The sequence below is a fragment of the Triturus cristatus genome, chromosome 1_1 (genome assembly GCF_964204655.1).
Source record: "Triturus cristatus chromosome 1_1, aTriCri1.1, whole genome shotgun sequence".
NCBI lineage: Eukaryota > Metazoa > Chordata > Amphibia > Caudata > Salamandridae > Triturus > Triturus cristatus.
Window position 1 is genome coordinate 263,700,945 of NC_140579.1, and position 22,217 is coordinate 263,723,161.

Consider the following 22,217-nt stretch of genomic DNA (forward strand, 5'->3'; position numbering starts at 1 on the left):
TTTCCTCGATAATCAGTTTCTTATATTCTGTCAAGGTATATGTGTAGTCAGTTTTCCTTGTCTGGTCATAATTAGCTCTCCACTTTCTCTCTGACCTTCTACATTCTTTTTTTTCCCTCTTAGCTTTTATGAGAACCAAGGCTCAGAGTGTTTATTCCTTTTCGACATGAAGTTCTTTTTGGGGGCTGTCGTGTCTAATGCTGTTTTAATCCAGGTGGTAATTTTATTAACCCCAGAATTAGCGTCTGAGTCTAGGCTTGGCTTTGAAGCACTTACTTGGGCATGTAGATTAGAAATGTTTATTTTCTCCCAATCGTGATATACTACCGGGGTGTTGTTGCTAATTGATAGTGTTTTGTGCCCATTCTTCTGTACCGTGAATATTATAGCTTTATGATCCGACCACGGGACTGGAATGACTTCCGAAATCCTTACCCATTGATTGGAAGTGAAAATTCCGTCCAGTGTATCTCCTGCGACATGTGTCTCTTGCCTAACTATCTGTTCCAAGGAAAAACTTGCCATGGTCTCAATGAATGCGACAATATTGTGGTCTTTTTCCTTTTCTAGATGATAGTTGAAATCTCCCAGCAATGTGTAATCTGAATGGTTTATGCTGGACTCCAAGAAGGAGCTAATATTGTCAATTAGCGGAGTCCGGGCTTTTGGCAGACGATATATAAGAAGTCCTTTAAGTGAGTCATTATTGTTTATTGATATTCGGAAGGCTAATATTTCACAGTCCGGTGTACTGCCCATCGAACATCCAGCTACTCTGATTTCTTCTCTGGAGATGATAGCTAATCCCCCCATCCCCCCATCCCCCCAGCTCCCCGCTTGTGTGTTCGGTCAGCTCTGGTAATGGAGTAGCCCGCCGGCAGTGCTAGTATTAGCTCCGGGTCTGACGTTTTTTCTGCCCAAGTTTCCGTTATAAAAGCTAAATCAAGTTAATGAGTTTCTAGCATTTCTGAAAGTTCAATGTTGTGTTTTACCAGTGAGCATGCGTTAATTAGCACAGCTTTAATTTCTTTGGTGTTAGTGGATTTTTGCTGTGTTATTTGTGTCTTTACTTTCATATAACTCAGCTGCAGCCCACATTGTTCACATCTCTTTGGCTGCTTCTGAAGATCGTAACACAACCCGCACTTTGGTGTGCTCATAGTGTTCAGCCTCCATAACTCCTCTTGTGTATATGTCACAATTTTTGTTACTGATGGAGGAGACACAGGGGTTCTGGCACTAGGCGCGGGCCAGGCACAGACGGGCTTGCCTTCGGCGCGCCGGCGGCGCGTGCGCTCTTGCATCGGGTTTTATGGTGCTGTCAGCGGGAATGCTAGTCCGCTACCCACTCTTACCCTGAGGTGTCCAAGACCCCCAATATGTCCGCCCAGAAAGCGCCTTCCGATCAACGGCACTTGCCGAGTCGGACCGAGGCGTGGTTGCGAGGACCAACCAGTGCGTGTGCGATGTGCAAGTGAGCAATTTTAAAAGGTAATTTCTAGGCCTATATGCAGTAGCAGCATATTCAGTAAATATGGGTATGTAACCAATTTTAACCAATTTGTCGAGCTATTAAAATTGCAATAATTTCAGTTTAAAAACACAGTATTTCACATCACCTTGGAGACACTCACGAAGGGCCTAGATACACGCTTAGAAGATGCAGAGGGACATGCTCGCAGGACTCCTCATCTGGGGGCCCGGTTGCGAGAAACCCATCTAATGGGTACTAAGACACCATACTTGGCGCGATTTGGATTTGCTCAAAACCTTCCATTCTGGGTGCACTAGGGGCTCCCGAGCGTAGCGATCCTTATCCACCGCAGCGTTTCCTATGTTCATGATAAGACATTGTCTGATCCACAGGGCAGGTACATTGTAGTTTCTGGTGTCCTGTATGGCGAGCCCCTCATCCTCTGCGGTGTCTACGCCCCTCCCCCTTTCCTGGAACCTTGTGGAGCGCTTGACAATGCTCTGGACAGAGATCCCACCTAGCCGGACGATAGCCGGGGGACACTGGAAAGACGCACTTTGTCCTATAGGAGATAGATGGCTCAGTGTGGGGCGACGGAGTGCTATGCGAGAGTCGAGACTACTGTCATTGACTCTGGATGGGATGGGTTGACACCTGGAGGATGCTACACCCTGCAGAACACAAATACACATTTTTTTTTCTGGAGTGCACAAGTCCTTTTTCTGCCTGGATTACTTATTTATATCTGCACCCCACACCCACAGAGTATAGTCTGCTGAAATCCTGCCCTGGGGTCTATCCGATCATTCGCCTTTGTTACTACACCTGCACCTAGACCCCAGGCACTCCCCATTTTGCTGGCGGCTTTCGACGCAGCTGTTGCAGGATGAACAGTATAGGCTCCACATGCACACGGCTATCACAGATTACCTCTCCTATAACATGGGTACGGTATGGAAATGCTGTGGTGGGGTAGGGAGGAAGGGGCTGAACTAAAACTAGAGGAACATAGAGGCCTAAGGAAAACACCGATTTCACTGGGCTGGTATGCAATGATAGAGGAATACGCTGCGATAGACATCTTGTCTTACTGAGCTGGACTCGGACTATCGCATGGGTGCTTGCTCAACGGCTGCGGGGCCCGTGGGCTCCTCGCGATCTTTATGGGCTATACTCTGTGGGTTGGCGGGACTATGCTGGTTGACTGCGTCAGTCCTTGGAGCAGAGTCGCATGCGAATGCGGAAAATGTGCAGATATTACTGATGAATATTCATGGCCGAGCATGCGGGGAGGGTCTGGGAGGATGGGAGAAAAGTTTTTTGTTAGAACGCTATAATTGTATTAGATCCTGGTAGATTTATTTGACCATGATATGTTTGGCTGGACTCCTAGCGTAGATGTAACTGTCGATAACTTTTTGTAATTGCCTGCCGTTTGGGACGCATATTAATGATCTTAGACCACTAAGTGACGTCATGCAGGGACTGCCATGGATGTTCGATACTAATAATACGTGATATCCTTCATTGTTGGTACATATGTGAATTAGGTCATGCATGTATATGTCCATATATCACTGTATGATGTCCGGCTGGTGTAATTTAATAAAAACAAATAAAAAAAATAAATAACATGGGTACGGTAAAATCCAAAGCAACCCTTTGGGAGGCTATGAAACCCACACTCAGGGGGTTTGATATTGCATTCTGCGCTGCACGACGTGAACAAGGCCGTGAGAAACTGATACAGACCGAGGCCCAGTTGGTCGAATTCGAGCGCAGCGGCAGAGAGGAAGACGGGAGTGTGGCACAACAACAACTGCTTAGTAAACAACAAACACACACCAGTGGATTGTTGGATGAAGCTAAAATGTATCGGCTTGCTACTTGCAGTCAGATTCACCAATGGGGCACCGAACTCCATCGCCTCTGTCAACAGACGTTATGCCCACAGACTGTTCCAGGTATACGTGGCCCAGACGGGGGGAGACTCACAGACCCAGCGCAAATATAGTAGTTTTCTTAAAGTCGGGCCGACCACCTGAACTCCAAGCCTCATACCGTCCAATATCTCTTCTCCATGTCGAGGCCAAACTCCTGGCTAAGGAAATTGCCAACCGCCTAGTCCCACATATTACAGAGTTGATCTACCCCATGACCAGGCTTCATGCTTCGTCGTGCCACACGACATAATATTCGCCGTGTGCATAATGCTATTGCAGCTGTGGACTGTCTTGATGGACAGGCAGCACTTCTCCTAGCGGAGATTGACAAGGCTTTCGACTCGCTTAGCTGGTCCTATCTCTTTGCATTGCTGAGTCGCTTGAATATTGGTCCCCGCCTCCTCACACTTATCCATTTTTATACACCGACGTTACTGCCTCAGTCCGTGTGGCCGACTCCACTTCGGAATTTTTTTCTATTGGGCGTGGAACCCGACAGGGGTGCCCCTTATTCCTCTACCTCTTCGCACTAGCCATGAAGCCGCTAGCGGCTTGAGGAAGGATCGATGCTCAGACTGCACAGTGCTCTATGCAGATATGCAGCCCAATAGAACTGGCCCGCGATTACTAAGGATAATGCACATCTTTGGCGATACCTCTGGCTTAAATATGAATACGGGTAAATCCTTCCTGTGGCCATTGCGTGGGGGTGACCAACTGGGCGGATGGACACAGGAGGTGACAGTGGTCCCTGATGAGTTTAAATATCTGGGGGTGTTTTTGTTGGCTTCTCAGTCCACTTCATGGGACAGGAACCTGGCCCCACTATGGACACAGACAAAGGATCAGGTACGCTCGTGGCCGCACTTACCACTTTCTCTGTTTGGTAGATCAGCAATATTTAAGATGGTCTATCTGCCCAGTCTTTTGTATCGGCTTCAGAATCACCCACACCCGATAGTGCCCACCTGGATTTGCAGGGCTATGGCGACTCCTGATATAAGGACATTCCATGCTGCCTCACATCTTCTTGTCCTTAATGACTGGTGGTATGGGGACAGACAAGATCCAGCATACGCAGTTGAACGTTGGCTGATGGACACCACACTACTACATATGATCCTAAACTCTGGCCCGACACTTAGACGGTTACCGCCTGCGACCAGGAGAGTGTTTCTGACTTGGAGACGGGCACTGCATGATATGGGTTGGTGGGGTAGATTGACAGAGGAAACTCCCGTATGGCATAGTGGCCTATTGCCACAGTTGTCATTGCTGTCCGGGTTCCGGGGTTGGGAGGCCACCGGTATCAGCACAGTTGGGGTGGTTTTACATGGTCGGAACTTAAAGTCCTTCCAGGAACGCCAGACAGAATATGCCATGCCCCGTTCACAAATTTTATAAATAACTCCAATTCCGCCTTCTCTTCTCCCCCTACATAGCCCATCAATAAGACATACCCAACTTTATGCCCACTGAGGCCAAAATCTTTATGGGGGTATTGGGCAACCATAAGATAACTAAGATATATCGCACCCTTGTGACCAATGGCCCCACTACACTGAATAAAACACGAGACGCGTGGTAGCTGGATTTGGGCCCCATGGACGATGACGATTGGGTGGAGGCATTGGAGTCCCCACGCAGGGCGGCTATTGCGACACACCTCAGACTTATTCAGTTTAAATACCTCCATTGGGTCTACTTCACTAGGCATAGGTTCTGGCAGGCGGGACGGATTGCTTTTCCCCACTGTCTACAATGAGGGGCTGCAGAGGGCACTTTCCTACACGGTGTGGCAGTGCACGCGCTGTTGGGGTTTTGGCAGGGGTGATCGCATGCTTTTCAGAGGTTTTGGGATGGGATATTTACTTTCGCCACGTCTGGCCATGCTGCACATTACAGAGGGAATAGGGGGCAATAGGTACAAGCGCCACTTGTTTCTTGGTCTTACGCTATATAAAATTGCTAGGGCTTGGAAGGATGTGTCCCCACCATCAGTTGTAGTTTGGAAGAAGGGCCTAGATTTCTCTAACGTTCTGGAGATACCCGTTTTCAAGTTGAGGGTGCCCTCAGAAACATCTCAAAATATGGAGGAGGTCGACGGATTATCGGGGGCTTTATCTGGAACCTGTCCCTCCTATCAGGGAGCTGCCATGATGACAGGATTGTGGGGCAGCCTGGATTATGATTAGGTTTCTCTTTGCATCGGGTGGCTGTGAACTATAGGTTTCAGACTTTATATGTTGGGCATGGCACTGTTTGTTAAGTTTTTCGATCAGATACTCCTAATTCCAAATTGTTTTATTTCAATCTTGAAAATGTTGATATCTGCATTACTGTCAATTATCGTGTATTACTGGTAATCCTGGTTACACTAGGACAGTCTTGGCTGTCAACAATAAAATTATGTTGTGAAAGAAAAGAGAATTGGACAAAAGTTTAAGGAGTGTGGCTAAAAGAATTAAGAAAAAAAAAATTCCAGAGATGGCATTCTACCTCCAATTTGAAATGTTTGCATATACTTAAATTCTCTCTAAAAAAGACATTCTACAACATAACAAGGTTGTTAGCATTTCTGAAGCACACTCACAGGAAACAACTATTCCCCTGCAGGACTTTAGTGGTGCATGGTACGAACCATGTTAGCATATCCCTCCCTAGGAGCAAGCACTGCACATCAAACTCGAGAGGCAATAAGTCAGGACACACATTTTATAAGCTACATGAAGATCTTACTGTCTCTTTACAGCAATTTCGTTGCCCATGTCCTGGCTGACTGTTCCAGGATGCAGTACTTTCCATGCTTTGCAGGCACGGAGCAGCAGAACAATTCACTTCTCTCCAGAATCTAACATGTATTTATTTTTGTTTTTAAATCGGACTGAAAAATCCCATAAACGGGCAATAATCTCCATAAACAGGAGTATCAACCCGAATCCAAAAGCATGCTGGTAGCACTGCCTGAAAAACAAGGAATGGGGTGCTCTCTAGAAGGGTGGGAGCAATGCCAGCCAAACTGTTGATATTGTGCATCACATTTGCTGTGTGTCTAACCATCTAGCACCATGAGTCAATACAGCATTAAACTTGGGCTTGCGTCTACAGGGCTCCACATAAATTACAAGCATTAAAAATGCAATAGGTCTCGCATTTACAAGAGTTTGAGCTATCAACATTGCAAATGGCAATGCCTTTTATTTTTGTTTATAAAAGATAAATAAACGACATTGTTATTTACAATGCCAATAGTTTAAACTCGCGTAAATGCGAGGCCCATTGCATTGCAAATGCTTGTCTCGTGCTGGAACCGTAATCCTGCCTTCCTGTCCCTGCCTAGAGGGCAGCTAAGGAATGAGTTTCCCGGAGTTAAGACCTGATTTATTATGAGGTCTTTGAGCTTGACATGAAGGCCCCTTGATGTTTACAATCCCCAGGGGTTGGTGGTTATGGCCTGCCAGAAGCTTTTTAAATGTTAGCTGTATCTGGGTCCGTGCGCCCTCATCATAGGGCCTAAACACCACAGGAGTGTGTGATTCCACATCAGTGCTCTTCCATCACTTTCACAGCAGATTCCTCATAATCCTCTAGTGACTCTATGAACCTCCCCATGTTAGACAACAAGTCACGATATAGCTGCATGCCCATTGTGCTGTCACCAAGGCATATTTGTTCATGTGACTGTGTGAATAGGTTTTAAATCACGCAGAGTTCGAATAATTGACTGCCCATTCACACCCAACATTGTGCTCCATAACTTCACAGTACAATGCCCCCCAGCAGGAAGACGGGAAGCCCCCAACCACTGCCCTCTCACTCGGGACTTAAGTCAGAATCAAACAGCACCTTGAAGGTGAGGCCATGAGCAGACCTATGGAGTTATAACATCCAGAGATGCATTTCATCAGCTCCCCAACTCAGCGGGCTACTTCACGTCACATGTCTGTGTCAAAGAATATTGACATAGATACAGAGTAGACATGGCATCCATGAGCATGTTGCTGAACCAGGGATAATAGGAATAAATGCACAAAACGCACCCTGAGATGGGGCACAAACCCCCAATGTCTAGATGTGCTTCTTAAAGAAGGAAAGGTTTGCCTTCTCCCCCACCCCAGGACTGCATCAACCTCCCAGTGTGTTCTTCCTATCACCCGCCCCCGAGGGACCTCTGCATAACCCGAAGACATTGCTCCCTGTATAGCGCCTCCTCATCCCTCCCCAGACAGTGCTTCACCCCTAGTCACCCGGGGCCTAAACGCTGCACTCCCCAGCTGTGGGTGTAGCGCCCACCAGTGCCTGGCACTGCAAACCCCCATACTCCTCCACTTCCAGATGTGGCAGGAATGCCGAGGGATTCCTCGGAAGCCCACCCCACCCCTTCCACCTGAGGCCGAAGAGAAATGAGGATAGCGGGAGGGGAGAAACCCAGATGTAATTAGCCTCCAGGTGCTGTACACCTTGTCTGTGCCCATGGCACCTCCCTTCAACATGTAATGAGACCAGACGCTGCCTCTCCCCAGTGCCCCCTGCCCCCACTCCTCCCCCCCGGCGCGCCTTCATCCCCCTCCAACCCCAATCAATGTGCATCAGTCTGTCCCAGGACCACCCGCTGCGCCACACCCAGACAAAGTCCGCCTCCCCGGACATCTAACAACCTGCCCAGGACGACCGGCTGCCCGTCCACAACGAAAACTGCACCCCATCCCACCGGCCCAAAGTCGACAGTCCCGCCCACAAGGCCCGTCGCCCCCCCTGGGGACCCGATCCCGCCTATTATTGCCTGCTTAATAACATTCCAGTCCTCCTTTCGCAACCTCCACAGTGAGCCTGCAGCCCTCCGAGAAACAGTCCCCCTTACCAACCGCTACTCCTGCAACCAACCCACCCAGGCGCCATGCGACTTTCACACATCACCCAGCCATCCAAACCAGCGCCGACACTCCGGCCGTCCCACATCAAATCCTCTGTACTGCCCCTTATCTTCCACAGCTAGCCACATGCCAGCAGGCCGAGCCCAGCCCGGCAAAAACATCCATCCTCTCCGAATGGTGCTCAAACCGCCGCCAAGCCTCCTCCCAGCCTTTGCGCATACCCGACCCGCCGAGGAACGCCCACCTCCCCTTCATGCCCCATCCCGCACCCTCCCACGCAGCACTCCGACCCCCAAAACTCACAACACCCCCCCTCCTACCCTCAGCCGATCGCCTCCGCTTCCTTCACCCATCCATCCCACTCCGCCCATACCCCAGAACAACACCTTTGCCACTCCGTCTGATGGCACCCTGACCCCTTCGGGTAAAGTCTGTGTTATATAAAAACGCATAAAATAAACTCCTGTGTCGCCCTCCCTTCCCCTCAAACTCGACCGCTCCCACGGTTATCCCCCCCCCCCCCAAATTTTACTCCGTCGTTTAATTTCTTGCACCCATCACGAAAGTCTAGGCGACCACAACGCCAGTCACCGTGGGCATTCCAACACCGCATCAACCCTGGATCGGCAACCAAGCAGCCCACGCCGACCTCCACAGACCCCAGCCACCTGGTGGCTCCATCACCAACACACCCATCCTCACAAATGTGCCTTGAGGAGGAAATCCACCCTCGGGCGGGGACCTCGCCAGACGAGCCACAATTGGTGAAAGGTGAGCTAGGCGAATACACCAGTACTCAGAAATATCCTGCAACTATTTCCCTTAGCACTTTATTAATGCCCCATAACGTTATTGCCGTTTATTACCATTTCAGTTGGTAATATTAACCCCGCCAGCTGCCCCACATATCTCTCCCACCCTCTCCCCTGGGCAACGGCACCTCATCCCTCCCAAGGCCCACTGCTCCCTGACCTCCCTCACCTCACACTCTGTAGCAGCAGCATGTGTGGTAAACTTTACGATTTACAACCTGGAATGTAGACTGCACAGCATGGCTCGAGAGCATATAAACACAAGCACTCGCCATGACATTTTCGTTTGGCTTTTTCTGCCGTGGCCTCGCCTGCCAAAAGGTTTCTTGTCTTTATGGGGCCATGTGGTTGGCCCTATAAAGATAAGAAACCTTTTGCGACCAACGCAAATCAGACGAGGCCGTCCAAATGGGACGGCTCGAAAAGCCAAGCGAAAACGTCACCGGCACCTCTTTCCCAATGGCTGGCCGCCGTTTACCATAAACGGTGACGCCGGCCAATGGGAAAGAGGGGCGGGGCTTGATGCCCGTTACTGAAAATACCGTCAACACTAAATCTCACCAGCGAGACTGCACATGCGCGCAGCCTTACGCTAGCGAGACCTAAAAAAGGAACCACGTTAAGTTTACAAAAGTTTTAAAAATTATGCATTCAGTTCACTCACTGCGCTGCCCCTTCCCTGAGAAGATTGTCATTGCTGAGGAGTAACCGGACATCTGTGAATAAAAAATAAAAAAAATGAGAACAAGTATAGATTGTGTGTATTAGTCTTAGGCAAAAGGAGCTACCAGAAAGTTTACAAGGGGTTTGAAGATCCCTCTCTACTTACTAAACAATACCAAACAAAAAGAGTTCAAGGGCGAAGAGACTGGTTTGTGGTCCGACAGTGTAGGTGCAACATTGGACAGGAAATACACCAATACGATGACTCTTTATTCTGAGTTTCCGTATGAATATTCATTGATATCTGCATTGTGTTGTATGCCTCCATTTTCCTGACCTGCTCTGGGGCTTCTAAGTTTATAAAGATCTATAAATGGATTTAAAATCACGTTAACAGTAATACATATATGTGTGTTTGAAGCGTGCATGGTTTGTTTACAAATATTTTAGTACAATCAACAAAAAGCAAAATCCTGATCTATAAAGAAAAATTAAAGCACGAAATGTCAAACTAAGTCAAATACAATTCACAGAATGGTTAATGTATACAATTGTGGGAACGGATTCATGAATCAATCTGGAGTTATTCTGCATGAAAAACTACGCAGCATTACAATTTCATACTCCATGCTGCCACAAGGACCACACTACACAAACCAATGAGCTAAATGAGGGACAAGAATTCACTGGGCACTGCAACTTTGTGTTATAATTAACACTGGAACATGTAACAACCTACATCAGAGGGATTCCGGTGTGCTAGACAAATATAAAACATAGGACCTAGTATACAAATTGTCTGTAAGGGGGCATGTAGGAACTATACAAAACACCAAAATGAATAAGCAAAGCAGTCTCTGGACATGGAAACTGAATTCAAAGTGAACCTTCACATCAGGCGTTTTAAAGTCTTTGCTTTTCTTACAATCGTCCGGAGCAAGGAAAGAGCACTACAAAACAAACAATCTAAAACATTAGTCATCCCTTTAATTGGAGTGACACAGCCTTAATGAAAATAGACTAATATATCAAAATTCAAGCATGACGACTCAGAAGAACACAGGTGAGCAGTAATGGGTGGCTTGATATGTTGATCATAAATACATCACCATAAAGTGGTATTAGTGGACGTATAAATTTGAAAACACTCCAGACTTTTATTTTATGTTTGGAGCCCAGTACACAATGCTACTTAACTAAATGCAAATAGAGCACACTGGATTATAAAGACAAACTGTGCAGCACTAAATCAGACTCTGCAGCTCCATAATCAATAATTCTCGTCAGAATTTGAATATCACCCTCAGTCTAAATAAAAGCCTAAATATGTAGACAACAATACAGAGCTGTCGCTGTAGAGACACTATCAATACATTTATTTTAAGAAAAGCAATCACTTGCCATTAAATACTTCATTGAATTCTCCAGGAGGTGAATGAATTATAAATTTGGCAGCTATGCAGACCTACAAGGAAGAAAATGATTATTTAACAATGATCAAAATAGTACACGAATTGTTACACAGATCTTGCAATTATTTGAGCTTCATTCAAGAAAGCTTACTGGTCAGTTAATTGGTTTGCTTGAACCTTTAGTTAGAAGCAATCACCTCTATTGTGATTTACCTGCAATGAATTTAGGACGTTTTTAGTTTCCGATATATTAAAGGCTAGGAAGGTGAAGGGAGATGTACAGCAAAAGTCAAAACCCAAACCAAAATGTAATTCCAAATAATAAAGTGAACAGACATACATAATCTAAACAGTTATTATGAAGTGGTTATTGTTTAAAGTAAATAATTTAGTATTGCCACACAAGAACATAAACACTACACAAAATTAGTTTATCACATGTAAGCAAGTTTTACAGTAGCAGCAACATATTCAGTAAGATAAATCTGTGTCGGGTTTAAACAATCCTTTATAGGGTAACCATTCAATACATAGTTGCAAATATGACATGAGGGAACCCAAACTTCCTTAGGATACCTTCATAACATGTTGAATAATGCCATCACTACCCACATGTATTGTTTGTTGTTCTTCTGCAACTATATATACACACCAGATGGTTTTCAAAATATTACGACACAGACTGTAGCACAGATGTGTTTGCTACACCAGAAAACGTCAGCATCCAGTTAAGAACACACTTGATTACATGTGCTCAGTTTGAAAATTCCTGTTCATGACTGAGACATCACTCATTTTGCCAAACTCCTCAAACAGTCGATCAAAGCATTTAAAGTCACACGATCATCTACATTTCTAAGCATCCTTATATACTGTCTGCGGTTTTAACACTTTCATTTTTTTAATTTTACTTTTTTCGTAGTCAGATTTGTCTATCTAATAGATTTGATCATCATCACAGCACAAATTGTACCTCTTAAGTATTGTTACTTTTAATAAGCTAAGCTCAGCAAAACATTTTCTTATCATCTCCATGAAAGAACTGGGGCAATGGAAACAAAATAGTGCAGGCTTAATACTGTTAAATAAAAAAATAAAGAGTTAACATTCTTCGCGCCAACCAAAGATTGGGTTCTAAACAATCTATAGCCCCTGTAAAAAAAATAGGTGAACTATAGCATAACAACTATTATAAGGGAGAAGACGTGAAGCAGCAGAGGATCACAAACTGAATCCCTACAGGTATCAAACAACTCATGAGGGTGGAAGTAGACCTCTACAATATATACTTTGAGGCATTTACTTTAGACACCCCTCCACTGGAATACTTTTTATAAACTCTTCCAAGTTAAATCCGTTTTACTTACAACTGAGCAAGAAAGACCCAGCTTGTGGTGTAAATGTTGAAGGACCTTCCATACCACCCTTTTTATGGATTACTATCCATTGCATTGCACAACATTTGAAAAATTATCTCACTACAAAAGTAATCAATCTAAAGTGCAAGATCGTGTAATTTCTTCTTTCTCAACAATATGTTCTGGTTAGCCAGACTACCCTTAGTACTTTTAGTACTTGCAGCCACAATCTAACATAAAGGTAAGTATGGGTTTTGCATAATGTGCAGTGTATTCCTTGGTATGATGCCAGTAAAATGTAGATATTGAGCACAGGACACTGCAGCTGGTGGATGGCATTTTGAAAGAAAAGTATTTATATTGTTGTTGGTATAAACATATATGACTATCGCAAATCCAGAAGTTGCTATAATTCTACAATGATGTTGATATGCCAGTGAATTTGGCAGGTACGCCTGGATGTGCTTGCATGCTGCCTGCCTACCTACCTGTGCATCCTACAGACCCCTATCAATGACCTGCAACTGGTGCTCCAATACACAAAGGGTTAGTGCCAACATGTCATAACATTTAGCTAAACAGTTTCCTTGAATTGACTTGTGTAGGCTTGTCAAGCAGACACTAAGCTGCTATACTTGAGACAAAGGAAATAATTTACACATCTTACAGTGATGGCATTAACCGGGTGCTCCATGAAATAAGCCGTGAACACCAAAGAAAGCAACTGGACTCCTCTTCAACAGAATCTGCCAGTAGCACTTTTTTCCTTTACTTTAAGCCATGTCGCCCAGCAGCCCACGCTACTGTGCTGCAGGTATAAAAAAATATCAACAAAGCCTTAGGAGATAGCTATTGGCTTTGCCATGGCTCTTTTGTATTTACCACTTTTTTTTTCCCCTGATGGGGAGTGTGTGCACTTCGAGTTCATGCCGCCCGGCCTGAGCAATACATCCATATAATAAGTGTATCCTTATTTTACCTTCTAGGAGATGCCTACACTTCCAATTTTTATAAGGAAAACGAAGTATTTCAGATTACTCCCTCTGAAAAGTTCTGAGGGGTGAGAGCAAGCAACAAGGATGGGAGGGAATAGAGCGGGTTTGCCTGCTTTAAGCTTCTCCATAAAGAATTGTGAGGCTCTTCTCACCAGATGCAATCCCACACTGTCTTCCTCCTGTAACTTCCTGCTCCTTTACAGACCTCCACCTAGCAAGGCAACATTCCCAGACACAGTTTCAAACCTGATAACAATACACTCAAACTTATGCATTCTGGGTGACCTCAACATTTGGTTTGACAAAACCAACATTGCCCATCTGAAACAAATTGGCCTAAACGCACTGTACCTGCATCAGATCGTCCACAAACCCACACACATCTCTGGACACATCCTAGATGTCATTTTTGCTTATACCGATCTAGTTACCTTTCAAACTATAACTCCAATCACCACTAGCTTGCTTTCCAACATAAAACAATGCTAAGCGAATCACCTAAAACCACCTTACGTGCATCCATCTATCGACAGCGGAAACACTCAATTTGGAACACTTAAAAACACAACTAACATCCAGTACAGATCTGGAATCAATACATTCTGTTAAACTATCGGAGTGGCTACAGGAAGCTTTTGATATCCCGAAACCACTCAAAACCACACAACAGAACAAAAGGAAAACAAAAGAAAAACAAACACCTTGGAGAAATACAGAGATAAAAGACATAAAACAACAAATTAGAAAGGGGCAACGTGCCTGGCTCAAAACAAACACGAAACAAGACGAACTTGGCCTACAGAAAATTAACAGGTCAGCTATCAAAAAAGCAAAGAATAGGTACTAGTCAGACAAAATTCAAAAATGCTAAATGTGCAAATAAAGAATTCTACAAAATACTCAAATTTCGTAAACCAAATTGCCTAGAAGGAACTCATCCCGTTACTCAAGATTTCACAGACAAATTGGCAAATCATTACACGGACAAAGCAGACACCTTGGACTCCTACTTAAAACAGACACAAAGTACCAGCACTAACCCTTTTACAGAACAACAATCCAAGAATAATTTAACCCAGCCTCTTCGTTCCTTCCAACACATTTCTCACGATGAATTTATGGACCTGGTCAAAGCAAGCAGGCCTGCCGGAAGCCCTTCTGAACCCATGTACACCGCAAACTTTCAAAACAATTCTTCTAAAAACCTCTGCTGCCACTCCAGTAAGAAGAATCATCAACGATTCCATAACTACCGGAATATTTCCAGAACTCAAAAAGTCATACATAAGCCCTTTACTGAAGAAAACATACTTGGACCCGCTGAACCCTGACAACTACAGACCCAATACAAATAGACTTTTCCTGGGCAAACAGAGAAAGAGCAGCGTTCGCCCAGATATATCAATTCATTGAAGAGAATGCCATACTTTCAGACTTCCTAACAGGATTCCGTCCGGGAAGAGGCACAGAATCTGCCCTCCTTGACATTTGGGATGACCTGAAGAACACCGTTGATAGCAGCAGAGTTACTGCGCTACTACTCTTGGACGTCTCGGCTGCCTTTGACACCATTGACCATGACACTCTGATACAAAGACTATGAATCCGGCATAGAGGGAACTGCCTTAGACTGAATTGAGTCCGACCTTTGAAACAGTACTAATGTCATCCATACCCCACCTTTCTCGTCCAAACCATACTCCACAAAAGCAGGGGTCCCTCAAGGCTCTATCATCTCGCCCATGCTTTTCAACATTTGCATCAAGTCACTAGCAGTACTGATCAATCAATTCCACCTCACGTACTATAACTAAGCAGATGACACACATACTCCTTCAACTTGAATGCCCCGAAGACATTGGAAACATGCCAATTTTCAGTTGTCTCAAAGCCATGGATCAATGAATGACTTGGAGCCATCTCAAACTGCATGCATCCAAAACGGAAATACTCACGTGTGGCTATTGGAAACATTATGACCTGCTTGCTGCCTGGCCTGATGAACTGGGATCACCGCCTAAAGTATCGAAGGAAGTAAGAAACCTCAGAATGACCATGGACTCAAAGCTATCGATTAATGTCCAAGTGGACAAACTATCAAGATCAAGCTTTGTTACTATAAAAACTCTACGTCAAATCTTCCCCCATTTAGGATTTCCACACAAGCTACCATCTGCCTTATTATGTCCAAACTAGATTACGCTAATAGCCTCTACCACAGATCACCTTTAATGACCATGAAAAGAATACAACGGATTCAGAACTCTGCTGGCAGACTACTCTAGCATATCAAACCGCGAGACCACATCTCCCCTGCTTTGAAAGCACTGCATTCGTTACCGGTTGCCAGAAGATCCGCATTCAAGCTGCTTTGTATCACCCACAAAGCGATACATGGAATGGGACCACTCTTCCTCAGGAATAAAATCACCAAACACATTCAACAAAAATAACCTCCACTTTAGAGTGGCACCTCACCTCAAAATCCCAAGATACAAGAAAAAAACCAAGCGTGGCACATCCTCTGTTGAAGCAGCCAAACTATGGAACTCTTTACCCTCCAAAATAAGGTCCACGGATAACCACCTTATCTTCAGAAAGCTACTCAAGAATTGTCTCTTCCCCACATAAGCACCATACGCAAATAGAAATATACAGCATATCCCTCTGTATATAAGCATTTATTTGTACTATAGCTATGTATCTATATACGCTTATTGCTTTGTATAAACATGTAGAATAAATGATTTAAAAAAAAATGAAGGAAATACATTTTTAAGTACAACAACACTTGAAAACCAGAGTTTATCTAATGCATCTTTAATCTACATATACTCACTTCCTTTATGCATCTATATAACTTCCATGTACTTGTATCTATATATTTACTACTTTTCTCCAAAAAAAGCGCATTCAATGTACTACCCTATTTCTCACCCTATACCTCTATCAATGTATCTTCTACATTCACTCACTCATCTCAAACCCCATACCACTACTATGATCCCCAAGATAACCCTTTCTAGACTCTCCCCTACTCTACCCCTCCTTGCATCATCTGACACCTATTATACCGATCCCCCAAAACAAGTCTTTCTAAACTCTTCCCTCTGACTCTTCCCCTCCATACACTTTTGTTACTCATCCCAAGCCTCCTCCTACTGCTATGACCTCCAAAAAAAGAAAAAAGGTCTAAATCCTTCACTCGTCTTTCCCTCCACTACCCTTTTCAATCAAAATAACAGATATAACATGTCCACTTCTCAAATTTCATATATCACTAAACCAATTCTCCACTAATCCTTTATGGGTTCCGGAGTAGCGTGCTACTCGCCAACAAAGTGCTTCAACACCCCATCAGGGGTAACAAGCGTTCTATAAATGCAAACCTTTTTCCCCTCTTCTATCCCTCCGCTATCCTTCTGAAGCTAAATAACTGACTAACCTATCCCCCCTCAAAATACTTTCATATTTCACTATACTAATTTAATACTAATCCTTTATGGGTTCCGAAGTAGCGTACTACTCGCCGAAAAAAGATTTGACGCCTCGTCAGGGGTAGCAAGCGCTATATAAATGCAATTACAATACAATAGTTTTTGTTTACAAGAGATTTTGCAACAGCACATGTACGGTTTCGGGCGAAACCTAAAAATGAAATTTCCAATGATCAGAATAAACACTCTAGGAAAAGTAATGTACTTTCAGTAGAGCTACATTAAATATACTCAATATAATTTTCAAAGTAATTTTCAGTAGATCATAAGAACAATGAAAAGAGACATTTTGCTTCCCAAATATGAGGCCTTGAATTTCCTGAAGAGATTTCTCGAAAGCAGCCACTACAACATTTTTTAGGAACCTATACATATGGAAACGCCTACATGAGAATCATCTTTTATTTGCTACTCTTTCCTCTTAAAATTAACAATTTTCATCAACACTTGAACAAAAAAATTTAAATAAATATCTAACGAAAAAAGCAAGCTTTCCCTTTGCTAAAAAGAAGAGTCTTTGACCTCAAACTACAGAAACCGACCTAATGTTGAGGTCTTTTATTAGGGTTTTATTTACTCATAATCGGAACACCATCAGAAGCTGAGGGGACATGCACTTTTTCATAGAAATTCTCACTTTAGAGATTCCAGGAAAAATCTCAGAATAATCTCAGCTACCAAAACTTCGTGACATTTCCAGGTCAGTGATTAAGTAAATAAAGTACTAGGCTAAGATTTAAAATAGGCTGCGACAAAATTTACACCCTTAACTGATACATCACTTCATGGTTCATAATGAAACTGGGGCAGAACGAGGTAAATACAATTTGTAGTCATTGTTAATGTGAGAAAAAGTGGCCACCAGTATCTAGTTGCCCTTTAGCAGGCGAACAGAACACTGGCGGGTACAAGCATGTTTTAGTGTTACATTATAGAACTACACATTTAGGGGTTACCTGCAAAGTATATTTCAGTTTCTTTCAGTTAGAGGATATATCACATGTTAGCTATCAGCATATTTGCTCATAAATCAGTAGATTTTTTTAGATAAAACATTTTACTGGCATTTTGTAAACAGCATGGAATTCAAGACATCATGCAAGTTTAGCTACAGTATAATTTCTTTTGAGAGAAAATAATCGCTACAGGTCCTAAGTGGCTTTACCAATATACAATTGCATATTATTTTGTCACCCTATCATAATATTCTCTGCAGGATCAACATGTTGTGCCTACCTATGACCAAATGCAAAATAACACCCCTATAATGACTCCAGTCCTTTAACATTGTGAGATGGTTATAGGTACAACCCCGGAACATTAAATGACCTTAATCTCTTTTCCGCGTTTTTAAGTTGCTTAGTTTGCTAAGTTGGGGGGTCAACATTTCTCCAGTTCAGTGGTTCTCTCGGTTGTCAACAACCAGTCCAGCACCCAGTATTACCATTTTATATCTGGTCGTTTTTAGATAAACAGGATTCTTGGTTTTGCCTGAAGTATTCGTTTAGACTCTCTAAAAAAACGTTTCATTGCAGGAGCAAAACATTCAACAGAAAGGCTTCCCTAATTTTACTCTAGGTCATTCAACATTAAAAGAAAACCTACTTTAGGTAGCATCAACAACGAATAAAATATCCTCTAGCCATACAAGCTTTTTGTATGCAAAGCCTACAAAGTCAACACTGCTAACTTGAATGTAAACTACATTCACCGCTCAAAGTGCCCTAACAGATTTTGTCAATCTTCGCAAAAAACATTAAAATACTGACAACCAGGAAATCCTTTCACACACAAAAAGTTTTCGAAATAGCTAAACAAGGTCGACAGAGTAAAGAAAAGAAGGGTGCGAGCCGAAGGTTAAGCGTTCCAGTTCACAAGTGACATGGTAGGACATGTGAACCGGCTGTAGTCACCTGGTTTCGATAGATGCTTACTCTAGCAGTACAGTGCACTAGGAAAAGAACATGCTATCAGTCTAAATACGAAGATTGGGTTTCAACCTTCAAGAGGCAGGAGACGGGATTTGCCTAAAGAAGTACTTGGAAAGATTCTGAAGTGTCGCAGTAGGGCAGAAAAACCTTGTTTGTACTCCAAATAATAAAATATTGTGAAAACATTACCCAATTTAAGCTGCTAGGTACTACAGCTAAAACGAATTTTCAATCTAGTGATGTTCTATTTTAGTTTCCACTAGATATGTATGGGGTGTTCATTCTATACAACAGCTTCAGCAGTCGAATGCCATAGCTTCATCAGCTTGATATGGAAAAATTAAGAATGTCCCATTTTCATCTTATAAAAAAGTCAGTTTTTAATTGATTGAAAGCTCTTTGTACAAGCATAGTAATAACAGGCTAATGGAACGGTAACAATTTATTGCAGTTTATTTTGACCACAGTGGAGTTTGTGTGCGTAACATCTATCAGTGTCCTTCCTGGTTGCAGACAGTGCTATATGAAGTAGATGGCTCCAGCTTAGTGGTTTTATCATCACCAAAATCCACATAATTGCATTTTAAAAATATGCCAGTGTTTTAAAAAAGCAGTAAAGAGCACAGATGTGTGTTTAATTGACTAGGCATTATTTCCATCCTTATAAAAGATGGTGATTTCGATTGTTCGATTTTTTTTTAAATGACTGCGCAATAAGTTTTTTTTTCTCATTTTTTTTTCTTTTTTTAAATATCTTCATTGGTCTTTTCAAGTTTTTCCAGCATTCCATGATACATAATATAACAGAATGGCAAATAGAAGAAAGACAGTATTGTCAATTGCAGATTACATTATCGCAACAATGCTGTTATGGAGTAACTACACATAGTTCAGCAGATCATGTCCCGATGTGTTACAGCACACAAAGTTATCCTCAAGAGGCTGTCCCCCATGGAGTCTCCGTGATTTCCTGACCCGCATTCCTCCCCACATTGCTCAGTCGCCCATGAGGAAAGAAGCATTTAATCAGAGTAATAAAGGGGGAGAAAAGGGTGCCAATTCTGCATTATAGCATTTCCTGCAACGATAAAGTCACCCATGGCTAATCGCCATGAAATTAGCAAATGGTGGAAACAAACTGGTGCGGCCAGTGCAACAGGCCAACGATGCAATAATTCCATGGAAAGGAAAAGAAGGATAAAGGCAAACACATCAAAGTATTATTTTACAATATAAGAACGATAAACAACCTGGTTAAAAGAGCTGCTGTCTAGCAATCATGAAATAAGCCAGTACATTCCAGAGCATGGGACAAAAAAAAAAAAAAAGTGAGGGAGGTGTGACAGGACAGTACACTGGGGCAATAGTCAAGCTTGCGTCAGTGCTGGGGATTAGCCTCAGGGGGCACAGGCGTCTGGGCAGGAGGGAGTGAGAACCCCGCTACACTAGGCGTGCTTGGCAAGGCGACTAGTGGTAGGGTGTAGGTAATTGTTGCCATGATCTCGTCCAGCCCCCGGGGCCTACAGCAGGGGCTCATGGAGTAGCCGGCTGAGTGTCACCGGCCTTCCTGGCGCTTGTGGTGGTAAAAGCTGTCAGTATGGCGTCCCATTGTAGTGCTATGGGATATTTACGGAGCCCTGCCATCTCTTCCCTGTGGAGTGCAGTGCTTTCTGCCTGTGCCCATATCTTAAGTGAGTTGGTCCAGCTTCCTTCATTTCGTAATTAAACGTTTAGCAGCTATTAGCCCTAAAGCTCTGAATCGTGATTTAACTCTATTCTTCTTGCACCTGACAAACTCCTAATATGCAGACTTCCCACGTAGGCGGCTGGGTGGTACTAGTGCAGAGCGTCAATGCAGCAGCAAACAAGTTTTTCTTTCTCATGGCTAAAAATGTAACTCAATGACATTATATCCTAGGGGTTTCAATACACAGGACATTAAATACAGTATATGTTGCCAAGACAACTGTGTTATGAAGTACGTAATCTAGTCTCTTCTACACATTTGCTTAGAGGAGCATCTTTACAGGGAAGATTTGTTTAGTGATTAGCCACAATAGAGTCAGGTCTCTACATCTCCCTCTGTTGAAATATTTTCCCAAAATATGATACTATTATGGCCTTAATCGACTTCATGTGGAGAGGGAATGGGTTAGGTTATTTTTAAGTCTCGAAAAACAATGAGAGAGAAAGGGTTTTCAGATTTGGGGTACTCCTAGTCCCCTGGATCAAACTAAACAAACAATAGGAGGAGTACACCCTCAAAGGTAACTCAATACCTCAGAGATAAAGAGAGGTGCACTGAAAGGGAAGGTTTTTCCTTTCTTATAGAAGAAAGGAAAAACCTTCCCTTTCAGTGCACCTCTCTTTATCTCTGAGGTATTGAGTTACCTTTGAGGGTGTACTCCTCCTATTGTTTGTTTATTTTTAAGTCTCACCTACTGACAGAACAGCTCTATATTTTCTACTGGTGCATAACATTGGCAAAAAACATTAGCAAAGCCAATAGGTAAAACAGATTAATTTGCCAATGCTTGTTCTATTGGCTGCAATTTCTATGCCGGATCCCAGGCTGCAAATTACATTATTCTGCTCAGTCTCTTTACTGGTGGTTTTAAGCCGATTGTATATGTGGCCATTACAGCAGTGTTTCAGCTGTGATTATTGCCCCAGCTATCGTTTGGAGTCTTCCTCTATAAGGGTCTAATAATTTATTTATTTTTACCGCGGTTAAAATGATTAGACCCCATTTTCAACATTGCTACTGTTGATTAGGAGATAAGATGGAGACTTTCAGTTTCTCCAAGTAAGCCAACCACAGCCTATTGCTAACTCATAGGGTCTCTGCTCACAGGTTTGAAAAATATTTATCCTGGGATGCCCTGTTCACTGGTGATTGAGAAGCCTTTCTATTGCTGGATGCTAGAATTTGCCATCAGCAATTGTCACTGGCCTTGGGGAGGATATAAACACTTGTGATTCTGGTTGCACAAACTTAGCTTTTAAACAATGTGGTCATCTGGGACAGAGCGTAGCGTTCGGAGGCATGGCCCAGCAAGAGTCAAAGTCCACAATGCAGCCCAATCGCTCATGGTTACCTTGAGTGAAAGTGTCCTTTTCACAATAATCCATGCACGATGAGTATATGTCTTTAAAATAGGTTTATTCATCCAAAAGAAACTCCAGCCACTTCCTGAGAAAGGTCATTACCACTGCAGCTTAACTATATACATTCTACTTTGAATGATCTGCAGCAGC